Genomic DNA, 26,800 nt, shown 5'->3' on the forward strand with positions numbered 1-26,800 from the left:
ATGAAGTTATGTAATAGGAGTTATGTTTTCAGTTAAAAAAGATATGAACAAAATGGGTGCAGGGGTGCAAATTTGTAATCCCAGAACTTAGAAGTGAATGCAATAGTATGTGCACTCATGGCTGATTGCCATACACAGGGTGTTTAAGGCAAGGAAATAAACATAAACATTTTCTACATTTGAAGCAAATCAGCATAATCTCAATACTTAAATCACACAACAGTCACATTCCACATGAAACCCATTAAAATACACAAAGTCACTATTTGTGTATTGATATTTGTTTAAACACACAGGAGTCTATTAACTAAATTACAACTAAATATATTGACATAAAAATTATTACCATGAAGGAATAGTGTTTAATGTCAGATATTAGAAATGTGTTTCCATATATACTGTATCTTACCATGACAGAGAGAAGCAACAGGAATTGTCAAAAGAGAGAGGGAAAAACCCAGGGACTCTACTGTGATTTCCACAGTAAAATACAGTTACATGAGTCACATCATATTATGATTCGCTAGTTTGAATACTGTCATCAGTATCTGTGACATAGTGGCTAAACTTAGTTATCTGATACTGGGCCGTAAGCAATTAGAGCAACATAGATTTTGAAATCTTGAGAAACTATTCCACTGGGGTAATGGCCATTATACTTACTGATTTGACAACAAAGGTAAACTTCAGGGTGAGTTGTTTACTATCAACTCAATTAACCAACTCAAGAAAAGTTTAGTCTTAAGATATCAAATTATATTTAAAATGTAATAACCAGGGTTAATTTAGTATATGTATCATAAAGACTTCTATCTGAATTAGATTTTGTCTAAATATATACTGTCATTTTTTATTTAAAAGACTGTAATACACATTTTTTTCCATTTTCTATCATAAGTTTCCAAATAAGTTGCTTCTAATTGGGCTATTTAATGGTAAAATAATATATATTTGTCATGTAAAATCAAACTATCAGTCATGGGAATATACAAGTAATATTACATAGACATATATATATATATATATACATCCATGTAACAATGATTAATATAAAAACAAGAAAGAGAGGTATAAAGGATGATTTATAGGGAGAAAAGCTAAAAATTATGTAATTATTATAATCGTAAAAAATTTTTAAAATTGTTTATGTGGTTAGGGATATATCTCAAATGTAACCAAATCCTTCTTTACCTGTAACACGATGTGCCTCAAATAGTGTTTCTCAACTTATTTCTCAACTTCAGCTCCAAATATGTGAGTTAAGGTTTGAAGATTCACTGGGTTATTAAATGACAAATATCAGTAAAAGCACATGGTTTTAGTTATGAGCTTTGTGTATATGTAGATTTCAACAAATAATGATTGTGGGACTTTAAAATGTCTCAAAATCAGGCAGATGTTCTGCTCTCTCATTTGCTTTCAATTATAACAGGCTGCTTTTCTGATATTCCTCTCAGTATGTTGATGTTTTCCTGCAAGCAACTTTTAAATAAACAGCCGATGCTTTATGTAAGTTCCTTCTGTTTAACAAGCAAGTCATGAATATTTTCATAAATTTAAAGGCATTTAGAATATTTTTTTCCTTAGATTTTAATTTGTCTGAGACTGAAAACCTTGCAAATAGAGTTTCAGAGTTCTCTTAAATTTATTTGAAGCACCTATGGTTATCTTTTCTCTAAATTCAAATATAACTTCCAATAGAAAAGAATTTGAATATTGAACCTATCATATATGTACTACCAACTAAACTTTCATTGATCTAGTAATACATATGACCTAAAGTCATGCAATTGATTATTCTTGATGATAATGGCTATAACAGCATAACTAGCAGCAGCCAAAAATTAGGAATAATTCATATAGTCGTTAATTGAATAATAATTACCCAGCAATGAAACAATATAAAATCCTTCAATGAGCTACATGATAATGGACTATGAAAATATAACACTAGGGGCTGGAGAGATGGCTCAGCAGTTAAGAGCACCAGCTGCTCTTTCAGAGGTCCTGAGTTCAATTCCCAGCAACCACATGGTGGCTCACAACCATCTGTAATGGGGTCTGGTGCTCTCTTCTGATGTTTCTGAAGAGAGCAATGGTTGTGTAATCATATGTATAGATAAATAAATAAATCTTTAACAAAAAAATTTTAAAAAGAAAATATAACAGTAAGTTAAATAATGTAGATTAATCCCCAAACCTAGATCCAGACACTGAAACTATCGTCCAACTATTTGTAGCTACTCTTTCCAAGGAAGTTCTTTCTTCTCTATCTTACCCTGACAAAGTCCCCTCCTGACCACTCATGAGCCATTTTCACACTTACAGTGCTAGTTCCTGATCTGTGGCTTCTAAACTTGCTTTGCTCAAGAGCCAATTTTGACTAGTAAGATACTTACCCCTCTTATCTCTGCACACATAATCCTGGCTCCAGACCCCATGATTTAGGAGCAATCTTTGCAGGGTCCAATTAAAAAGATCATTCACAAGCTTTACCTGGATGGTGAACCACAGTGGCCTAATCTAAAGAAAGTCACATTATGACATCAGACATATAATCAAAGAAAACAAACTTCACGCAGAGGTTAAATTGCCAAAACCAAAATAGCATGAATGGTCAAGGAAGAATATCTGTTATCAAACTGAGTTATAGAAGTCGTGTCCAGCAAGAACTACATAGATTAAACACTGGGTAAATTTAAGAGAACAATTATAAACTTCATCAATGTAAACGGGATTTAAACAAAATGTGAACACTTCAATGAGCTTCAAAAGAATAAGAATATAGTACTTGAGTGATGTCCAAGAAAATACAAATACATGGCCATACTAAATTATGAATAAAACTCAACATTTGAAAATTAAATTCAATAAAATACAGAAATATTTAAGACAACACAAAATTAAATATAGAATTGTAAATTTTAATAGCCCAATTAGAATAGTAAGGAGAAAATTTATTTACAAGTAGAATAAATTAAGTAAAAGATTGAATATCAGGACTTAACGTAGAGGATATAGACAAACTAAGCAATGGATGTGAAATTTTTAAAATAGCACAAGAAAGCAATGTAAGAAATATGGGCTAGCATCAGAGTACAAAGTCTTGAAAATATAATATGTCTTAGTTAGGATTTCTACTCTTGTGACAAAATGTCATGACCTGAAAGAAACTTGGGAAGAAAAGGACTTATTCAGCTTATTCTTCTGCATTGTTTTTTATTACCAAGTGAAGTCAGGACAGGAACTCAAGCAGAGAAGGAACTTGGAAGCAGGATCTAGTGCACAGACCATGGAAATGTGCAACTTATTGACTTGCTCCACACAGCTTAATCAGCCTGATTTCTTTTAAAACCAATGATGACCATCCCAAGAAGGGCATCTCCCACAATAGGGTGGGCCCTTCCCTGTTGATCACTAATTGAGAAAATACCTTACAACTGGATCTCATTGAGGTCTTTCCTCAACCGAGGCTCCTTTACTTTGATGACTCTGGCTTGTAGCAAATTAGCCCACATCAATCCAGTACATGGGCATAGATGAATGAGAAGCAACCCAGGATGACTGTGTAGGACAGATTTTTAACAAGATCATAGAACAAAAGCTTATCCAAAGTAAGAAAAGATATAAGAAGAATATACAACCCCAGAATACACAACAAGCCAAACCAGAAAAAAATACTTCATGGTTATCATAGTGAAAATACTAAAATATAGGACAACTACCACAAAATATTGAAAGCTTTGGGAGAAAATACAAAAGACACTTAAAGGATATCTCAACATTTGACTTCTCAGTGGAAACTGTGAAAGCCAGAAGAGCCTGGTGCAATACTTCTCAAGTTCCAAAAGATTACGGTTACCAAGCTACACTACTATATGCTCAAAATAATTTACTACCATTAATTGACAAATAAAAGTGTTCCATGATTAAAAAATAAGTCTTAAAAAATCATTTGTACATAAGAAGACTGCTAATTTGTTTAGATTAATCGTGTATCCAAGCACTTTGTTGAAAGTGTTTATCAGTTATAGGCGTTTCTATTTGAATTTTTGGGTTCCTTATGTGTACACTATTACATCATCTGAGAATAATAGTACTCTGATGTCTTGTTTTCCAATTTGTATCGCCTTGATCTCCTCCAGTTGTCTTTTTGCTCTAGCTAAAACTTCAAGTAGTACATTAAATAGATATGGAGAGTGGACTACCTTGTCTTTTTCCTGATGTTAGTGGAATTGCTTCAAGATTTTCTCCATTTAATTTGTTATTGGGTATAGGCTTGTAGTAAATTGCCTTTATTATGTTTAAGGGTGTCTATTTTATTCCTAATATTTTCATGACTTTTATCACAAAAAGGTTTTGGATTTTGTCAAATGCTTATTCAGCATCTGATGAGGCAATCATGATTTTTGATTCATCTTGTCTTCTTTTCTTTTTACTTTTTTATATGTTGGATTTTATTTGGTGATTTTTTTAATGTTGAAATATTCCTGCATCACTGTCTATATTAGTTGTTAAACAAATGATAGTCAAGCTAAAATCCACAGATCCAGATAGGTTAGGTAAAGGGGAGGATTCCAGGGGTACATATAGATCTCCCTTGGAAAGGGAAGATGGTAGGAGTGGGTGTGATCATGAGGGTTAGGGTAAAAAGGGTGTACGGAAAGATTTCAAGAAGTGCCAGCTGGGATTGGGGAACACTGAATGGGAGTATGTAAACATAGTTCAGTAGAAACTTCCAGAACTATATGAGGGTGACCCCAGAGAGGCCTCCAAGAACATAAGATGCAGAGTCTAAATGGGCCATCTTTTCATAGTCGGCAAGACAGAAGCCTTGGGAGATTGGGCTGAATTTGACTAAGCTGTTGTCCAAGAGGGTCCCATGGAGATTCATAAACTACCCAGGCTGATGCTCTTTGAAAACTGACTGAAGGTCAGCATTTCAGAGGACAGCATTGACAGCTCATTGAAGAAAGGTTGAGCTGGTACCTGAATAAACCCATTACCCATATATTTAAGTTTCTTTTGCCTGCAGAGCTCAGTGCTTTGTCCAGTCTTCATCACAAAGGCTTCATCACTCAGGCAGCAGATGGGAGTCTGTGCAAAGACCAAGAAGACATTATGCTAAGAGAGCATTTAAATTGGAGGTCTTCATTGGATCATTCCCCTTGGAAGTTGGAGAACCTCATGGACGAGGGGGAAGAAAATGTGTAGGAATCAAAGGGCTTGGTGATATCAGGAGAAAATAGCCCACTGAATCAACACACAGGAATCACATGGGCTTACAGAAACTGAAGCAGCAAGGATGGGTCCTTCAGGAGTCTGCACTTATAGATTATGTCTGTTAGTTTGATGATTTCTGGGACATCTAACAGTTGGAGCTAAAGTGTCTATAACTCTTTGACCTGCTTTTGGGACCTTTTTCCCCTCACAAGAGTTGATTTGTACAGCCTGAATATGAAGGCTCTTGACTTGTCTTTTATTTTTTATCTTGTTTTATATTGTTTGGTTGGCTTTTTATGGAGGCCTGTTCATTATAAAGGGATACTGAGAAATGGATTTGGGGGAGAGAGGAGATAAGAGGGCAGCTTAATATGCACATGCAGGAGAAGGGAGAAACTGGGGTGTGTGGTATGAGACAAGAATCCATTTTCATTAAAAAAATTATATAAAACAAAGAAAGGTAATTCTTATTAACCAAGAAACCAATTATTTAAGCACGATCTAGGAAACGAAAAAAAAAAAAAACCCTATTCTTCAATAGATGAATAGACAATAAAAATGATATTGCTTGAACCATAGATGCTTGAGTTAAATAATGTTGTAGATTGTGTGTTCTGCTCTTCCCCTTCTTCCTCTTCTTTCTCTTCTTCCTCCACTTCCTCCACTTTCTCTTCCTTCTCTTCCTCTTCCTCTTCCTCTTCTTCTTCGTTCTTCTTCCTCTTCTTCCTCTTCTTATTTCCTTCTCCTCTTCCTCCTCTTCCTCCTCTTCCTCCTTTTCCTCCTCTTCTTCCTCTTCCTCCCTTTCCTTAGAAGATGTAGAATTAATCTATCCCAAGGATGAGCTCATAATTATTTGCCTTAAAAAAACATGGTCAGTCATATAAAAAACAAACAAATACATAAACAACAAAAATACTTAAAAGATTGTGATTTTAGTTGTGCCTCCTCCTCCTCCTCCTCCTCCTCCTCCTCCTCTTCTTCTTCTTCTTCTTCTTTCTTCTTTCTTCTTTCTTCTTTTTCTTCTTCCTCTTCTTCTTTTCCTTCTTTTCCTCTTCCTCCCTTTTCTTGAAAGATGTAAAATTAATCTATCACAAGGATGAGCTCATAATTATTTGCCTAAAAAACATATTCATATAAAAAAACAAACATATACATAAACAACAAAAATACTTAAAAGATTGTGTTTTTAATTGTGCATACATACATATACATGTAATATTGTACATATAAAATATTTATATATTTGTGAATATATGTAGCATTAATAACTATGGAATGGATGATCAACTTGAGACGTGGTGGGGCATGGAAAAACTTAGAGGGAAACTGTTTGATAGGTGCTGAAAAAAGAAAAAGAAAGAGTCAAGTGATGTTACATTTTGATTAAAAACTTATTTTAAATTAAAAATAAAATAATTCAAAAGATAGCATTGGAATATTTTCTTCATATTAGAGAGCTAGAATAAATGAAAATTTGAACATATTAATTTAATGACTTGTTTTCAGGAAGTTGAAAAAATGGAGAAATGTTCCAATAATGGTTTAGTCTATTTCATCACACAGTGATTAAAAATATTATGTTATTTTCAATAATGAATCCTTATCATTGTACAACTTATTACACTATTAAGTGCACTTATTACACTATCTTCAATTGCCTATCTTGATATGATGATTTTATGGTGTTTGAATTGTACTCAATAAACTATGAAGGAAAGATATTAGTGAATAAATTAAAAAGGTCTACAGTTTTATCAATGAGCAGGAGTATTGATTTATTTTCTTGCTTAAAATATTAGAAAGTTCATTCAGATATGATAAGAGCTAGTTCTCCAAAATAGAGCTTCCATGTTAATTCCAGCTGGATTACTCTATGTGCTGTCTGAAGAACATTGACTCTTTAACAGTCTGATCATATCTTCAAGTACTGGGAGGCAACCTAAGCTGATAGTAATGGACTAAAGAGTTTTGGGAGTTTATCAGACTGTTCCTGACCAAGAACTAAAGAAAGATATCGTATAGTTGGCACTTGATTTATGTTAGATTGTCTGTGACTCTATGGGATGAAGGACTAGCCTTGTAGTAGAAATTTATTTAAATAAATAGTTCTATACAGAAAATATTCAGCCTATATATCATAAAAGTATACAAAGACTACCTATGTGTGTGTGTGTATATATATATATGTACATATATATACATATATATGTACATATATATGGCATTTTATACATTTTTAATTAAAACTATTATTTCAGTGCCTAGATTTTAAATTTGTCAGTATGTTGGTTGAATCAATATTTTTTGAAATTTGATTTAACATAATTTTGTAGTAACAGTTATTCAAAGTTTCTATATAATTTACTAGTAAGTAATTTCTTGCAAAATAATAGCATATATATATGAATTAACTTTGATTCAAAATAATATATCATGAAATAAGTTAAATTACATTATTAAATTAATATTCAACTTAATTCTATAATGAATATATTATTAAAGAGATTGAAACAAATTTCAAATAATTCTTTACAGTTAATAAAATTTCTAAGACTGATGAAATTTAATGAAGACAATTATGAAAAAATTTTATTGATATTAGAAATATATTTGGTGAGATATTTCTGAGAAAATTTTGATGGCATATAAATATATTATAGTTTTGGATATGAAAAAATGACTTAAGAGCTAAATATATGATATGCAGTGCAAATAAATTTAGAAAACAGACATGAGAACAATATAGTTTCACAGAAACCTTAAATAATATATATATTATATTTGCTAATAGTGTGATATTATCTAATAGTAAATTAGACATGCTTTAGTGTCTCTTTATAGATAGAAAGAATATAACTTTTGAAGAATGAAATTGTGAATACCAGTCAGTGGGGAAAACTCTTTATTTATAAATAGTAAAGCTCAGAATTGCAGAATTCATTGAAAATGGAATCATGAGAACACATCTGTAATCCCAGTACTCATACTGTTAGATAAGACTCCAGAGACAAGTGAATCCCTGGAACTTTCAGGGCAGATAGCTTTGACTATGCAGGGCTGAAAAACAAGAACAGTTTCTTAACTGCTGAGACACTTCTCTGGCACTGCAAGAACAGTTTAACAAGATGAATGGAATGGCAAAGATCCACACAGTGGATTTCCTCCAACCATCCCTTAACTGCCACACACACACACACACACACACACACACACACACACACACTCACATATGAGCACATGCACACAAGCACATCAGTTGTACACACTGAAACCTATACACAGACAGGAAAGGGGGTAGAGAGAACTTAAAATAAGGAAAAGGCATTGAGAAATGCCAAATCAATGGACCAATACTCAGATGTTCTACAAGAGCAGTACATACGCTTAACCACTGAGATATAGCTCCAGCACTTAACTCCTGACTGTGAAGACAAATTATTATACAAATAAAAGTAAGAGACATTCTTAGAATATGTTGAGAACCTATTAAAGTTCAAATACTTTATATTACTATGGTTAGGGAAATGAGAAAGTGATTTAAACACGAGTTATTTTAGATGGTTTATACTCTTAAGAGGCACTAACTAGAACATGAGCTACCACAAGCCTAAAATTCCAGAGGATAAAGTATGGCAGGTTATTTTCTTGCTATATTGTACTTGCAGTGGAGCTCAGTGATTGGGCAGTGGAAGAGGTAGGCGGAGTGAGGAGTTGGGAGGAAAAGAGGAGAGGAGGAGAGAGAAGGAGGAGAGAGGAAACAACGTGGAGTAAGAGCCATGGATCTCTAGCAGTCTCTGGTAGCAATTTCTATCAAAAGGTTGGTTATTGGGTAACAATTCTAAGTAGTTGGGCATCTTGTATATTGAGCATTTCCAAATATATAAATTCACTGGATAATCTTTAAGCATCATTAAAAGTCTTTGTTCTACCAGGAACCGGGAGTATGGCTGGTATCGTCTGGGGATTAGCAGAGAACCATGAGGGTGACGGGGTTGGCCCAAAATCTATGCTTTGGGCCATAGAGCTGATTAGTGGAATCAGCCACCACAGTAATGTCTTGTGGGTGCCAGGGCTAGCACTTCTAGCCAGCCAGAGCTGCAGTCAAGGCAGGGACAGCAAGAACATGGCAGCTGTCCTGGAACAAGCTGGACTGAGTATCATTTTATAAATATCTCCAATTCCAATAAAGAGGTGTGTATTTGAATAGACTCCTGTCTAGAAAAAAATTTAGATTAATTTAAAGGATGTGGTATGATAGTGCAATGATGTCTGTCTCTCATTGGCCAAGTCAAAATTCTGTAGACTCTCAGTCCAAAAGGCTGGATTTCTCTCAGCAGCCTCAATCTGTTACTGAGGCCTAGATGATTCATGGAGACCTGCTGATTTTCATTGTACTTTGAAAGTCTTAAGAAGTGGTATCTAAGCCAGGTAGTAATGGAACATGCATCCCAGCACTTGGGAGGCAGAGGCAGTCGGATTTCTGAGTTCGAGGCCAGTCTGGTCTACAGAGTGAGCTCCAGGACAGCCAGGCTTACAGAGAAACCTTGTCTCGAAAAAACAAAATTATAATAATAATAATAAAGAAGTGGTATCTAATATCTGTGAAAGAATGAAAGAATGATGCTGGAAAGGGATAAAAGAACTTCTGAGAAAGAGTGAAGGCAATCAAGCGTGAAAGCAAAGTTATATCCCTTTATCCGGGCTGCCACCAGAAAGGATCAACCACATTTGTGGGCATTCCTACTTCATATGATGCGGTCAAGAAAATATAGGATATCCAAGAAATTTGTATTTTAGTTGATCCTAGATTTAATTAAGTTGAGAGCCAAGATAAGACATCACATACAATAATTTGCAAGAAAGTGTACATGAGAATAAGAGGGAAAAAGACCAATGGAGCCCATATATCTACCTAAGCTTGAAATTTAAGATTTAAAACCTCATTGTTACTGAGATTGCCCCCTCAGTAGCAATGTTTTGAATGACCTTCATTTTAATTCCTCAAACTAATTTTGACTAACATATGAAATACAAAGTATGGCTGTTTTCTTTTATAATAAATTATATATATATAATATATATTATAAAAAATATATAATAATTGTATAATCCAATTACTGTTAGTAATGTAGAGAGAAATAACTAAGAATAAAAACACAATGTGAAAGAAATACAGTAAGTCAAATATTTCTCCTAATTTTTGTTTCAGAAAAGGATTCTAGCTAGTAGGTGAGTTTATGAAAAATCCTCAAGTACAAACATTTTCATGAAAATATTATAAGAAATGCAAACATGAAGTGATGGATTCAAGCCAGTAGTGAGCCTATGATGCTTTTAAGAACAAATAAAACAGAAAGTATTAGGAACTTATGATTTATGTGTCTGCAAAGTAATGAAAGGTGATGAATACAAACATTAAGAGGATGAGAACAATACTTATGGTGTCGTTGCTAAGAAATCTTTGTGATGGCAAGACAGATAAAAAGAAATATGTAGGCTTTACTATTATCACCTATATTACTTTTAGAAAATACAATAAGGAAATACATTGCAACCAGAGGGCCTAAAATATTAGGGAAGCTTTAATAAGAGCAAGTTTCTTCTTTCTGAAAAGAAAAAATCACATGATTAAACTGTTTATCCTTTGAGATGTATTCATCTAAACAGACAAAAGGTTATCAATCCTGTTAAAGGCTTCAACTTTCATAACTTTGTTGATTTTCTCATTATATAATATGCAACATTTGGAGCATGCTGTGTGTAGGATACTGAGGTTTTTTAAGATATTAATGAATATATGATCATAACCCTTTTAAAGAATTTATTGAGTTGTTGAATCAAGGTCCTAAATTATTCTAAGTCTATTAGGCTACCCAATGACTAAAAGTCAATTCTAGACAAAAGAGAAATGTCCATCTTTTTCTATAACTCGTCATTCCTTTAAAAATTTAATTATTAAAACTTTTTAGAGATGTTTTTCTATAGGCATATTTAAATTTTAATGTGTATATTCCAGAATGATATTTAGCATGATGTCATATTAATCTGTACAATTATGAAGATGAAAGATGCAAAGTAACCAAAAGAATCATGAGTATATAACAAACAATTACTGTCATAAACTACTGACTTAAATTAAAATTAATTAATTTAATTAATTAAATTAAAAGGAGTTTTGGGGTAGGACAGAGGGAGAAAATGATGTGAGTAAAGTACTCATACTTGAAACAAAATTATATATATATATTCTGTATACAAGTCTAATAGGGAATAATTGTCATTAAATATACTTATTATGATTATATTATTTTATAATTCAGAAGCATATATCAATGATAATACGTGATTTTAAGACAAAACTAATCAGTTTAAGAAAGTTATTTATTTTTCTCATCTGTTACATTAGAAAGAAGCAAATGAAAATGAGATAATATTAATTGCTTGAAATATTTGGCTTTCTGTGTCACTGGAATGAAGATGAAAAATATATGTCATTCTAGTTTTGAGCATGTATATTGATTAGAAAATGTATGTCGCCGGGCGGTGGTGGCGCACACCTTTGATCCCAGCACTTGGGAGGCAGAGGCAGGCGGATTTCTGAGTTCGAGGCCAGCCTGGTCTACAGAGTGAGTTCCAGGACAGCCAGGGCTATACAGAGAAACCCTGTCTCAAAAAAAAAAAAAAAAAAAAAAAAAAAAAGAAAACGTATGTCTTTTGCTATCTGCAAAACAAGAACACAAGTTATTAAAATTAGCCACGCAGGTTGTGAGCTATCTTTATAACATCCTTAGATAATAGAAAAAAATTAATGATAAGCTTACACTTGCCAGAAAAATGAAATTGATTTACTATTATTCAGAAGTACAGCATATATCTGTGGTTACCAAACAAGCACAAGATAAAAGTATTTTAAAATATAATATCCAATCTTATTGATGATAATATATGGGACATACTGAATATTTACACCGTATTTTTAAGATTGGATTGCAATTGAAAATCAAAATTTCTGAATTTAGTATTTTAGTGATTGAAGATGGGCAGAGATTGACTATCAAAATAATTGACATGTCTACTAAGAGATTTACTGGAAATACAGACCCCAGAAATGGTGACAAAATGGGATTTGGGATACGTACTTACTATACTGTATAACAATGGTTCAACTCATTGTTCCATAGAAAATATACAGAATTATTAGGTATCTAGACCTTCTTTCCAATGCTTCTTTCCTATATATATATATATATATATATATATATATATATATATATATATTTAGTTCATTTAGTCTTGCTTATATATAAATGGGTTTAATATTTACTGCTTGGGAATTGAGAACATCAAGGCTTTTGCTCCTGGAGAGGACTGATTCTCCCTCTCTTGGCATTCATTATTAGCCTGTGTAGATTTCACACATCATCAAATAAACTTGTTTCTTAATTTTAAAGATTTTTATCTAATAAAATCTGAAATATATCTATATATTACTAAATGTGTGTGTAAATGGCTATATATTTATTTATTTATAGGACTAAAATTATTGGGATTATATACATATACACATGCACATCCATTTTTGGGACTAAATTATTGCTGTCAATCAAAGAATTTATAAATTCTAAGTATAAATACCTCATAGAAAAAATAGAACTTATAGCCTTACTTTTTTCAAGGCACACAAGAAATCTTTTTGCACATATTAATGATGACTAGCTATTCAGTGGCATTATTTTAATTTTAAATTAGACTAATAGGAGTTGACTGATGGCTGCCTGTGCACAGCCTTAAGTGATAATAAGTATAGAATTACTCGTTGGGAGAGGCTTATGTCATAAGCTGACTGTCTACATGATGAATATATAATGAAATTAAATAGAATTGAGACAGATGGTTCTAACTTTTGATAAATGTGCATATCTTTATAATCAGATAATAAGTCCATTGCTTGGAAGATCAATTGGGATATAATAACTTGAAAAAGTAAATCATTTCACTGTTTGGCATTTATGAGACAAAGAAAAAAGTAAAATCCATTTTAAGTTACTTAAAATATTCCTTACTTTTTAAAGCAGTTGATTAAAAATAGAAAAGCAGGCACCATCATTTTATTTCTTTCTTATGTAAAATTATTTTTTGCTGTATATATTTTAAAGAAATAATTTATGAATCAAATTTTGTAGCTTTCTGGTCTTTTATCTTTAAGGAGACAGAAGCAAAATATGTTTTGAATTATTGTGAATATCAAATATTTAGGTATTAAAATTAAAGCAAACTGACAATACTTCTCTGGTATTCCTGCAAACATCAAGTAAAGTGGGTTATTATTATTGCATAATGTGTGCATACTAATTTTGCAATGTATATTTGAAATTATGGTGAGATAATATTTTAACATACTGTATTAGCACATGTATTTTTTTTTAAATTTACTTTACTTGAAGACTCTTTAATATGGTCAGGTACAATGTTTTTTTATGGCAATAATGTTATTGGCAACTTGGAAAAATAACTTTAGTAATTGAACATTATTTGTGATGCTTATAAACAATACTATATATAAAACTGCGAGTTTTCATTGGGAAAACTACAGTAAGTAGTAAGACTGTTAGTCATTTTCTAGTTCCTTTTGTGTAATATATGTGATATGAGGCCAGAAGTATTTTAAACCAATATTTTCTCTTTGAAATGTAAGCTATTTTATTTCAATAATTAATGAAGATATTTCTTTCACTAACTACTAAGCAGAAAGTTATTTCAGAGACGTAATTAGAGATTTTGTAATATAAAATCATTGCACTGCATCATATTTGTTCAAAATATGTAGCTTTATGCTTGCCTTGAATTTCATATCAGCACTAGAGACATATGACTGATGAGTTAAACTTCCTTCTTAAGCTATCAGAATAAGGTTGAAGCTGAATTCCAATCTTAAGCAGGAAAACTAATTAACTTATGAAAACACCATGCCCTCCATTCAGTGAACGATAGCACATGAGGCTTGATGGTGTTGCCCGGTGCTCAGTGTGGTTGTTTCCTCTTACTATGAAGCAGTGGTGCAGAGAAGGCATTTTCATTGTTTATTGTTTTAAAGATTTTGTCACACATGGCAGTTTGTATCCATGAGTAATTAAAATGCCATTAAGAAGCCTTTTCTTTAGCTGCACAACACTTTACAGTAAAGACCTCATTTACAAACCTTCACTATTTGTATAGACTCAATTTTATAACAGGTATAACTGTGTCCAAGTGTAAAACAATGATGCATTGTTCAATTACCTTTAATAGAAGACTTCAGTTTATAATTTAATTATATATTACTCTTTTATTGTTTCCTGATTTATATACTTCAGATCTATTTGATCAACAACCCTGAAGACTTACAGAATTTAAAGCTTACAAGTAAGTGTTCCTTTGAGGATGCCGGAATTGAACAATGTGTGTCAATAAGGTAATTATAAATGTTTAAGGCCTAGGATAACACACCTCTCTCTAGTTCCCCTACTTTCTCTTCTCTTCTTCAGTTGACCTTTTCTTCTTCTCTCCTGTCACATCTATTTTTTCTCTAAAATTTTCAGTTCATTGTGTAGCTCATAACACAGCTACACAAGAATGACTATCTTAAATACTAGTTAGTGGCCATGCACAATAGAATTAAACGTGTTTTACTTCTTAATAACTTTGTTTCTAAATCATTTCAAACTTGTATGGATATAAGTATAATCAGTGGAATATCTTATTGAAGGAGATCTCAAGATGATCATATCACAGAGACTGCATCTACTTCTTCATTACACCGAGATCCAAGTATCATAAACTGACTTATATAAGTCAGTAGCAATATGTTTTTTCCTGCTTTTCATAGAAGATAAACATGTAAAATAAAGGTGTTGTCAGAGCAGTCGTTCCTCTGAAGCCACATCTCATCCTGCTTCTGAGGATGTGAATGAAGATCAGGAGGCTGCCAGCCATCAGTTATATCTCTGTTTTGTACATATTGCTCTCTTCCTTGTAAGCACACATACTTCCTCAAGGACATGATGATAGAGAAGTTGTTCCTTCCCTGTTACAATATGACTTCATACCAAGCAGTCACATCTGACATGTATGCATTCTCAAATAGGGTTACAGTTATAGCTACTAGAGTGTAGTACATCCAATTTTCTTTTGTGTAACACAATTGATATAATAGATAATATTATATATAACATACATTATATATAACAGAAAATATTAGATTAAAAAACCATACAACAGAAAGCCTGAATTGTGTAAGAACATGAGTTATACAAAGTACAATGAATAAACAGATGAAATTTTTTATTATATGTAAGGTTATACACAACCTGTTTTTGAAGATGCCAGTAGGAGCATCACACATATTTGGTACTATACCAAATTCATTCCTTAATACAAAAAAAAGGATCTCCTGCATACTTATAGAGCTTCTTTGTCCTTAATATCAGACTTCCATGCTTGGGAATGTGTGTGTATGTGTGTGTGTGTGTGTGTGTGTGCGAGTGTGTGTGTGTGTGTGTATTTGTGTGTTTATGTGTGTGTAATGAGATAAATATTACTGCCTAGAGATGGAAAACTCTTCCCCCTTGTCTGTTCACTTCCTATATCCAGTGAAAAATGGACAAACAAATATTCTTAGAATACTTACATATTTTTTTTTTTGTGAAGGAGCTGAAGAGGTTTTCAACCCCATAGAAAAAAGAACAATATCAACCAGACCCCCACCAGAGATTTCAAAGACTAAACCACCAACCAAAGAGTACACATGGAGGGACCCATGTGCATATATATGTAACAGAGGATGGCCTTATCTGGCCTTGGGTGGGGAGGCCCTTGTTCCTGTGAAGACTAGATGCCACAGCATAGCAGAATGCTAGGGCAGTGAGGGAGGAGTAGGTGGGTGAATGGGGGAGCACCCTAATAGAAGAAGAGGACAGGGGAATGGGATGGAGTTTTGTGGAGGGGAAACTTGGAATAGTGAAAAACATACAATCAAACAATATTTACTTAACTTATTTGGACCCAGTATTTGTTATCTACTTCTGCATAACAAATTAAATGTGAAATTGTGAATTAACAAAAAGAAAGAAAAATGTGAATAGTATCTGATAAGCACATTACAAAACGATAACAGCCGGTTTTCCAGAGTAGACTCAGAAACAAACCTTAGGCATTTCTATGACAAAGCCATTTCATATAACTGAGGATGCTAATGAAAATGGTTTGGAGGACTCTATACTGCCACCAAACCTAATAAGAAATGCATTGGCAGTGGGGCCATCTGTGTCAGAGATCATGGAATCTGGTGTTTCTATACATGGTTTTCTGAAAAAAAAAAAGTCATATTAAAATTCAACAGTGAAAATAACATGACATCTATATTAAAACCAAACCCAGCTCCACAGTACAAATGAGCTTCCTATGGCATGTGTCTCATACTGGTCACCTAGCTTTTTATTCCTCACCAAATACTTTGTTTACTTTGAGAATATCTAAAATGGAGAGAAATAACATAGAGATCTATAAGAAAAATTATATTATTTTTATTCCACTAGAAGCTTTATAAAGGTCATTATCATTGTCTTTGTAAAGTGTAATTGAACAGACAGTGCAAGTTTTTCTTTGTTGTTGAGACAATGCTCACTTGTACTGGATTGTTGCCTTGAATTCATTATGTAGTCAAGGATGTCTTTGAACTTGTCAACTTCCTACCTCCTTGAGCCAGTGAACGCTAGGAAAGATCTCTAAAACTACACTATATTTCCTAGAAGATCTTTCAAAAGCCTGATGAACAAAATTGGGAAATGACAAAGATAGCAAAATGTTAATATTTTGATACCTCTGTGTGTCCAACTCCTTTGGTTAACAAAGAGCTTAAAAAGTCAAATACTCCTTCTGGGCCCTGCCATCATTCATCACTGATGCCTAGACTTATACACTTTTCAGGCAATAACTTTGCTGGTTTTATTTTGTAGTTCTTATTGCAATTTCTGACTAACTTATTATCTTCTTAAAACAACCTTAGATTTCATCCAGAAGATGCCTTATGGCAAAAAGAAAAAAAACCAAAACAATTCTCTCCAGAAGACATGACATTATACTCTGTTATCCCAGTGTCCCTATGAGAAAGGAAAGGATCCCACAGAGAACATAGTTAGTGACTACTGAAGTGCTGACCTCTTTTCTATTGGGTGATGATGCTGGGACTTAGGGACAGAGAGGCTTTTCATAAATAATTTAATGTATTACAGGTATAGTATATTTAAACTAATTGGCATTACTTCAAAAATAATTTTCATAGTTTTTATCAACTCAACTCTTAAGATCATTAAATTTAAAATAGTGTAATTTTATCTTGGGTCTTTCTTGACTCTAAACCTGGGCATCCTAGATACCACCTATGTCACTTCTGCCCAACTATTAGCTGTTGCGATCTTTATTTGCCAATTAGATATAACATGGGGCAAAGTCACATGACATCACTTGGGTTTACATGGGGACTCATCCTTGGGGCCCACACTTAGCATTACAAGATACAGCAAATTTCCAAACCTCAACACATTTTATTTTAGAAATTCTAACCTAATCTACCTTCTCTTTACTCCTTCCAACACCTCTACATATTTCTTTAAACTCATGGCCTTATCTGGTTGGCTTTATTAATATAAAGACATCTGATCCATCATACAGGTCCCATTTGATGACATTATGCCATTAAAATCTTGTTTCTAATGGAATTACATGGTGGGTTATGATTTCAATGTGCGAATTTGGGTTCAGGATACAGTTCTGACCCTAAAAATGGGTTAGCATTTTAATAGTTAAGTTATCATGAAATTACTAATTTGGAAAAAAATCCATTTAGTTTAAGAATGTGAGTGGCTGAGAAAGAAATGCCATCATATCATTCATATATATATATATATATATATATATATATATATATATATATATATGATATGACAAACAAATCACCTTCCAAAAAGTAGGGGGATGAGTAATATCAACATTAAAATCAAGAACCTGAACAGCTACAACAAACAGACCTTATTAAACTACAACAATTCTATCCTCAAGAGTCAGCAAAGCTCATTTTCATAAAAATATTTTCATACATGTTTTCAGTGATTATGTCTGAGATTCTATGAACTGTGAAATTTAAAAACTACAGTATAAAAAGAAGGAAATCACAGGGATAAAAACTAAAAAGAAAAAACATAGCATGCACATATAAATAGAAACAAAAGTAACAAGACAGACTATAAAAGTAGATACTTAAATGAGGCTCTACATCCATCAGATACAGATGTAAACAGAAATGCACTAAGATTAAAGATAAGACACTGAAATAACTTGGTAAAGGAAGTGAATATTTGTAATAAAATTAATTTGAACTATGAGAAAGGAAATATACTGTGACTGCTATGTGAAACAAAACAAGCAAGTTTAGTCAATAGTAGACTTACTAACAATTATGAAAATATGTTGAACTCTCATATTTTGTTAGTATCTATGTGGGATAAAAGAATGGGAGAGCATAAATTATAGAAAACTGCTTACAACAAGGAATGTAGAAATCAGTTTACAAGTGACAGTGATGACAATAAAAACAATGGCTAAAATTTTCAAATCTAAAAAAATATTCAACCTACAAAACAGTTCATATTCTTAGCTTTGACATCAATTCCTATTTCTGTGTAAATGTTTGTTCAATACCTATATACTCCATTCCGATCCTGTACACTATTTTATAAGGTAAACAAACACTGTTATATTTCTAGAGGCAATTAACTGTTAGTATATAATAGAATTCCTAGTATATAATAAAATTATATTTATTTATTTATTTATTTATTTATTTATTTATTCACTTTCCATAAAGTCAACCACAATTACTATTAGGCTTATACCAATAAATTTTGTTCAAAAATCAAATGAGCAAGTAACAAAAGAGTTTCCTTTAAAAACTTTTTATTTAATTTCAATTTCCTTCATCTTTCTTAAGTTTCTTTACATATTACACATTGAAAGAAACCTCAGCCCAATCACCAACCATTCTAATCTTCTAAAATGATCCAGTAACAAATACTAGATCAACAGTTACCATTACACATCTGGATACCAGGCCTTGTCATTTTCATCATGAAATTTTAGAAAACTGACAACCAGTTTCTGCTCTTAAATCCTGGATTGACTTAAGGCCCATTCCAACAGTTAGAACACACATTCCAAACAGCTTATGTAACAAAGACCTTGAGATTAGAGAGCCTAGGTTCCTAGGAGAAAAACAAATACTACTTACTGTTCTATTAGAATAATGTAGAAAAAAAGGAGCATTCCTGAAGACATTCTGCTATCCTTATAGATCATTTGTAGATGTCTTGCTCAGCCATCATCAGAGAAGTTTTTTGTTTGTTTGTTTGTTTGTTTGTTTTCAGTAAATACTGAAACACATAGCCAGGCATTATGCAGAGTGTAAGGGACCACGAAACACTCACATGTAAGCAGCATTTTTCAGTCAAATTTTTCCTCTTACGGCTCAAGGGACCCTACTGAAGAGGGTGTGAAAAATTGTAAGAACCAGAAAATGAAGGACAACAACAACAACAACAAAAAAAAAAAACCCAAAGCCCTCAAAAATAAAAGGATCCATTCAGAGATAAACTCACAAGATTGTGGCACCATGCACATGACCTACAATAGGTCTGTATCAGATAGGGTACTAGGGCTGCAAGAAGTTCAGACATTCCCCCTTTCCTAACTCAGAAGCTATATCAAATTGATATCTATTTGAAAATGAAAATTAGTTTCCTCCAAGGTAGTCTCAATTGGGAAATAAACTCTTCTTAAGGGTAGACTGCAGGTCCAACAATAGATGGCCAATAAAAAATTAACTCAAGAATGAACACGTGAGTGTCTATGAAGGTTTCTCACTTCATATTGTCATGTCTGGAATACCTTTTTATTATAATTAATAGTTAATTATTTTATTTATTTAAATCCCAAATTTTGCCTCCTCCTTCCAGTACCCACTTGCAGAGTTCTTCCCTCCAACCCCACTACCCTTTGCACTGAGAGGGTACCACTGAGTATCCATCCCCTGACTCTAGGGCATCAAGTCTTTACAGGATTAGGCACTTCTTCTCCCACTGAGGCCAGATGAGGCATCCCTCTGCTACACAGGGTTGGAAACCCTCAGACCAGCCTGTGTATCCTCTTGGGTTGGTAGCTCAGTCTCTAGAAACTCCCAGGGGTCCAGGTTAGTTGACACTGTTGGTCTTCCTATAGGGTGATCAACTTTTTCAGCTCCTTCAATCCTTCCATGAACTCTTTCACAGGGTTACCAGACCTCAGGCTCATGGTCAGCTGTAAGTGTCTGCATCTGTCTCAGTCAGCTGCTGCTAGAGCCTCTCTGAGATCAGCCATGCTAGGCTCCTGTCTGCAAGTACAACATTGCATCCATAACAGTGCCTGGGATTAGTGCCTACCCAAGGGATGGATCTTGAGTTTGGCCAGTCACTGGTCAGCCATTCCATCAGTCTTTGCTCCATTTTGTCTCTGCAGTTCTTTTAGACAGGAGGCCATCCAGTGCCTGCCCCACCTGGAGCTCCATCCTATATACAGTCACAAACCCAGACACTATTGTGGATGCCAAAAAGTGCATGCTGACAGGAGCCTGATAAAGCTGTCTCTTAAGAGGCTCTAACAGAGCCTGACAAATACAGATGGGATCCTGGCAGCCAAACATTGGACTGAGCACGGGGTCCCCAGTGGGGTCCGCAATGGAGGATTCAGAGAAAGAACTGAAGGAGCTGAAGGGGTTTGCAACACTATAGGAAGAAAAATAATAGCAACCAACCAGACCCCCCAGAGCTCCGAGGGACTAAACCACCAACCAAGGAGTACAAATGGAGGGACCCATGGCTCCAGCTGCATATATAGCAGAAGATGGCTCTGTTGGGCATCAATGGGAGAAGATGCCCTTGATCCTATGAAGACTCGATGCCCCAGTGTAGGGGAATTTGACGAAGGGAGACAGTGTTAGGTAGGGGGTTAGGGGAATACCCTCATAGAAGAAGGGGAGGGGGAATGAGGTAGGGAATTATGGGGGGGACCGTGAAAGGGGATAACATTTGAATTGTAAATAAAGAAAATATGCAATAAAAAATAATTGTTAAAAAAGAAATGGTTTTGTAAGTGGATTGGTGTCCCTATTCCTCCACTGTCTGACTACAAGACACTGTCTCTTAAGGCTGCATCTCGCCACTGTTGGGCACTATGGCTAAGGTCCTGAGAGTCCTGTGAGCCACATTATCTCAGGTTTCTGGAACTTTCTAGAGATTCCCTTTCCATCCATCCACAGCAGCCACAAACTTCCATTCATTTTTCTTCCTCTTCCTGTATCCCCTTCTGCCTCCCCCTCTACTTGATCCTGCCCCACTTTTCTCCTCCTCCTCCCCTCTCCCATCCAAGTCCCTCCCTCCCTCCCTCTGCCTCCCATAATTATTTTGTTCCCACTTCTAACTGAGATTTAAACATTCTCACTTAGGCCTTCCTTCTTGTTTAACTTCTTAGGTTCTGTGGGGTGTATCATGAGTATCCTGCACTTTTTAGTTAATATCCACTTATCAGTAAGTATATACTATGCATATCCTTTTGGATCTGGGTTACCTCACTCATGATAACATTTTATAGTTCCATCTATTTGCCTGAACAAAACGAAACAAACAAACAAACAAACACATGATGCCCTTGTGTTTAATAGCTGAATAGAATTCTATTGTGTAAATTAACTACATTTTCTGTATTGATTCTTTATTTGAGAGACATCTGGGTTACTTCCAGTTTCTGGCTATTACAAATAGGCTGCTATGAACATAGTGGATCATATGGACTTTTGATGTGGTGAAGCATATTTTGGGAATATGCCCAAAAGCAGTATAGCTGGATGCCCCATTGTGGAGGAATTTGAGGGTGAGGATGTGGGACTGGGTGGGTGGGCGGGGGCACATTCTCATAGAAGCATGAGGAGGGGGGATGGAATAGGGAGTTCCTGGGTGGGTGGGGCAATGAGGAAAGGGGATAGCATCTGAAATGTAAACAAAATATCCAATAAAAAAGTTTAAAATTTTCTTTAATTAAACATTTATGAATTCTTTGAGAGTTTATTATAGGTATACAATGAAATATGATTATACCCTTTTCTCATTTTCTGACCTCCAACTTCCTTTGGGTTTCCATCTGTGACACTGCACTCAATTTCATGCCTTTAAAACAACACATTAAGTAATACAGTGCTGTCTATATATTGATAGGTACATATTGATTAGTACATATTGATTAGTGTGGAGCCATTCAGAGCAGTATGGTCATGCTTCTATTGGTATACTCCCAACAAAACTGAGTCTTCTGCCAGTAACTGTAAACTGTCCACAGAGCTCAGTTTCACCTAGAAACTTCTGAGTTTTGGCACCAACCATACAGGAATTTTGGTTGTCTTGATCCTGTGTGTGGGTCTTTTGGAGCAACCAGAGTTACTTGGCGTTCATGAAAGCAATAGCTGTATCCTGTCCAGAAGACCGCAATATATCCTCCATACATTTATTGAGGACTTTCACTTAGAAAATATGTCTTTCCCATTAAACAGCATTTTTCATGCCTTGCCTAAATGCTCTCTAAAAATATATATGCATGTTGTAAATTGGATGTTGCAGGATTTTGAGGTAGTTTCTTTTTATTTTGAGTTTCTGCATGGTCTCTGAAATAATTTGTATAAAATGTGCTAAGTATCTACTTTGACTTTATATACATGTAATTTTCAGTCTAATCAAAACACATTCCCCAGGATTCTAACATGATGTGTGTGTGTGTGTGTGTGTGTGTGTGTGTGTGTGTGTGTTGTTTTTGTTTTTTTAACTCCTGCTCAGGTTAGAATGAAAGGTGTTAATCTAAGACAAATAAATGCTTTCATCACTCTAAAATGTATAAACTCCATATACAACAAACATTCTGTTGCCATAGAATCAGAAATAAGAGAAAAGAGAAAACTTGTGCTGTGATTTTAATGTTGTTTCGTTTTTATTTTTTTAGTGTAATACAGTTTTTTCCTCCTCATTAAGCTACTTATTCTTTCCTGAGGCTATATTATTTAAAAGTAATACATATATAACTTCACAAATGAGCTTATATTATAATTTTAATTTTAAAATTTAAATAAGGTATAAACCCTAGAAAGAAAATGATAAAGAAAATCATATCAATTCCCCTGTTCACATTCACACTCAGTAAATAAAAGCATAATAACTTTAGTCTATGAAATGTCACTCAACAAATATCAAGAAATGAGCCAACGGGTATTTCCTTTTCTTCCTCATTCAAAACTGAATTACGTTGTGGATTTCCAGATCTAATGAAATTCGAGTAAAACCTCTGAATATAGAGGAGCTTCTTTGCCTTATGAAAGTTGACTTTTGCGAAACTAAGCACTTGGGTATTGTACAGACTTTTAGTCAAAAGCATACATTAAGGCCAGTGCCATAAATATGAAATACTTTATAGGATGCTGTTCAGACTTGGTATTAATGTTATGTGTGATGACAAATTCTCAGCCCAAATTCATCATATGAGAATGATTTGAAACCTTAGCATCTATATTTAAAACTTGAGAACTGGGTAGAGTGGTAGACAACTGTAGCCAGAAGTCCAACATAAGTACCACTATCCTTTTGAGAGAAGCCTAGGTTGCACTGTCTCAAAACACCATGTACTTATTTATTTATATACTTATACTGAAAATAGTTTGACTAAAAGAAACTGGCTATAAAATAACCCTTAAAATTCTGTCATTGCTTTTTCAGGGAGGAATAATTTTGTGGTTTAAGTTAAATAGAATATTATTTTGATAGATTCTGAATTAAAGCAAATTTACTATGCTTTATACTTTCCTATCACCTTCTACATGTTTGTGCTTATATACAGATCCATATTAGTATTCATTGATAAAATTTAGATGTGACAATAAAGAATATTAGGGGCAGAAATGGAGGCTTAGTTAAGAGCACTCACAATTCTTACAGAGGACTTGAGATCAACTCAAAACTCTCATGTCAGAAAGACAGACTTCATTCTAATTCTAACGTCCTATTGGACCCAACAATTCTAGTCTCCACCTGGATCACATGCAAATACCTATATGTGCACATATGAAAACATAATCAAAAATAAAATAAAGCTTAAAATGTAGCTGCTGTTAAATTATAATGAGGCAACTAATAAAACTGGTAATAGTGTTCATGGGATTCTTAAAGAAAGAATTTTTAGATCATTCTTTGAGGAGATGGCAGGGTTGTTTCAATCATGATCACACAGCAACTGAAGTATTCTTACAAGTCCTTCAAAAAAAAACAAGCTACCAAACACTACAGTATAGAGCAGGAATAGGCTGAAAAGTGCCCTAATTTGTTAGGGAACTGTTGCCAATTCATGGTTACTCAGAGGAGTCCAATTTCCTGTGCTGTGACACATGGTCCAGTTGATGTCACCTCACACCCATGCTCAAAGTGCAGCACTCAATGGACAGAATCGGCTATAAAAAAAGAAGGCATGTGAACAGTGGGATATCCTGGGGGAAGTTGGGAAAGAGAGACTGAAGGGTCAATATGAGTTCAATAATATAAGTGTGAATAAAATTACCAAAGCAAATTTAAAATTCTGAAAAAAAGGTTTGATTTTTTGAATGCCATTATGATCATTGTATGAAAAGTATTTTAGGCATAACTCTTTACCTTAATTTTTCCTAAGAATGTCATCTAGCTTTCTCAAACTGTATTATACCAACATACTACTACCAAATCATCTGTTGTTCATTGTTTTGTGAAGTATCTTTTCACCTCATAGGTAACAATGATATAAATGAGAAATGTTTCCAATTCTAATTAATCTACTAGATTAAACTAATGAATATTGTGGCTGTTGGGTTGCTTTCAGGAACATGAGTCTTCTGTTACTAACAGGAGGGTAACTCAAGCGTTACTGCAGGACAGAAACATCACTCTTTCTCTCTGGTGACACATCATGAGAGCTGCATCCCTGGAGTTCACCAAGCATAGGGTCACTGCACTAATGTAAATATCTTATCTTTTAGCAGTTGTTCACTGCATTAAAAACACAGGGAATGGCCTTGTGAATCATGTAAATTTCATAGAGAGCTTGATCTTTCTAAGTTTCTTTAGATTTCTGAAGTTCATAAGCCCCTGTTGTTCCTCCAAGATTAAATATTCAATTTGGAGGAAAGGGAGATGCAGTAGTCAACTCCTTTCTATTCTTTCTACTCCTTTTTCTCCCTTTTGAGGTAGATTTTATTGTTTCAGAATTTTATATATACATATAATGTCTTTTGATAAAATCTACCACCTCAAGTCCTTTCCCCTTAAAACCCTTCCCTATCCCTCACTGGTTTTCCTTCTCAGATTCATATACTCATATATATATATTCCACTATTTGCAGTCATTATGTGACACCCACATGTGATATTTTGTACGGGTCTTGTGCATACAGACATGACCTTTTGAGCTCATGTGTGATACAATTATCTGGATACAATTATCGTTTGTATCCAGAAAACTCTGGTTGGCCATATTCACCGACTACCTCTCACTCTTACAATCTTCCTGCTTCTCTTTCACAAGGATTATTGAGCCTTTAGAGATGTTGGGCATCAAGGTTTCCTGAGCTTTGCTGGGAAAGAAGGTGATATAGATGTCTGATGATTTTTTTTTATTTATGGCCAAACACTGGGCTATGTATTACAGTAATAGTCACTTTTTTATCAAGTGTTGGGAGCCGACTTTAGTAGAAAGTGGCTAGATCAACTTTGCAGCCATCTGGAACCATATACCCTGATGAAAAACTTGGTTGTCAAAAGCCTATAACAGCTGAAGCACACTCTGATAAATATATTGTTTATCCCACATAGCTTGTTTTGCTGTTTAGTGACCTCAGCTGTATGGTGCACGTGATAAAATGTTTTCACCTGTGTTCTCCAGCTTGTGTATATAAATACCTCAGAATTCCCTTCAAGGGGAGAGAGACTTGAGGGAGACTTGAGAAAATAGAAGAGACTGAATCACATCCTGTCTTGTCTCCATTCTTCGAGTCTCTTGCCCCAAGAGCCCCACTCTCTCTCTCTTGACCAGACCACTTAGCACCAAAGTGTTGAGGCAGAGTGTGGGCCACAACAATCAAGAACTTAATTTTGCTTATTTTCTCCAGTACCTACTTTTCACTGAAAAATAGTTTTCCACCATGACTGAAGCTGACAGTAGCAGTCCTCTATAGGCATAACATAATGTTTAAGGAAATTTAAGACACACCACCTCTTTTTAACACAAATGTAGCAGTTTCTTCATTAGTGTAAATAAATATAAGTTCCCTAAGAGCAGATAGGTTCTTGCTTGAGAAGCTAGACATTAATTCAAATGGAGCACAATTGGTTGCACACAAAAATGTAATGGTACTGTGGCACAAGAGAGCACATTACACTTAACATGTCACTAGAGT

This window comes from Arvicanthis niloticus, chromosome 7 (assembly GCF_011762505.2).
Source record: "Arvicanthis niloticus isolate mArvNil1 chromosome 7, mArvNil1.pat.X, whole genome shotgun sequence".
NCBI lineage: Eukaryota > Metazoa > Chordata > Mammalia > Rodentia > Muridae > Arvicanthis > Arvicanthis niloticus.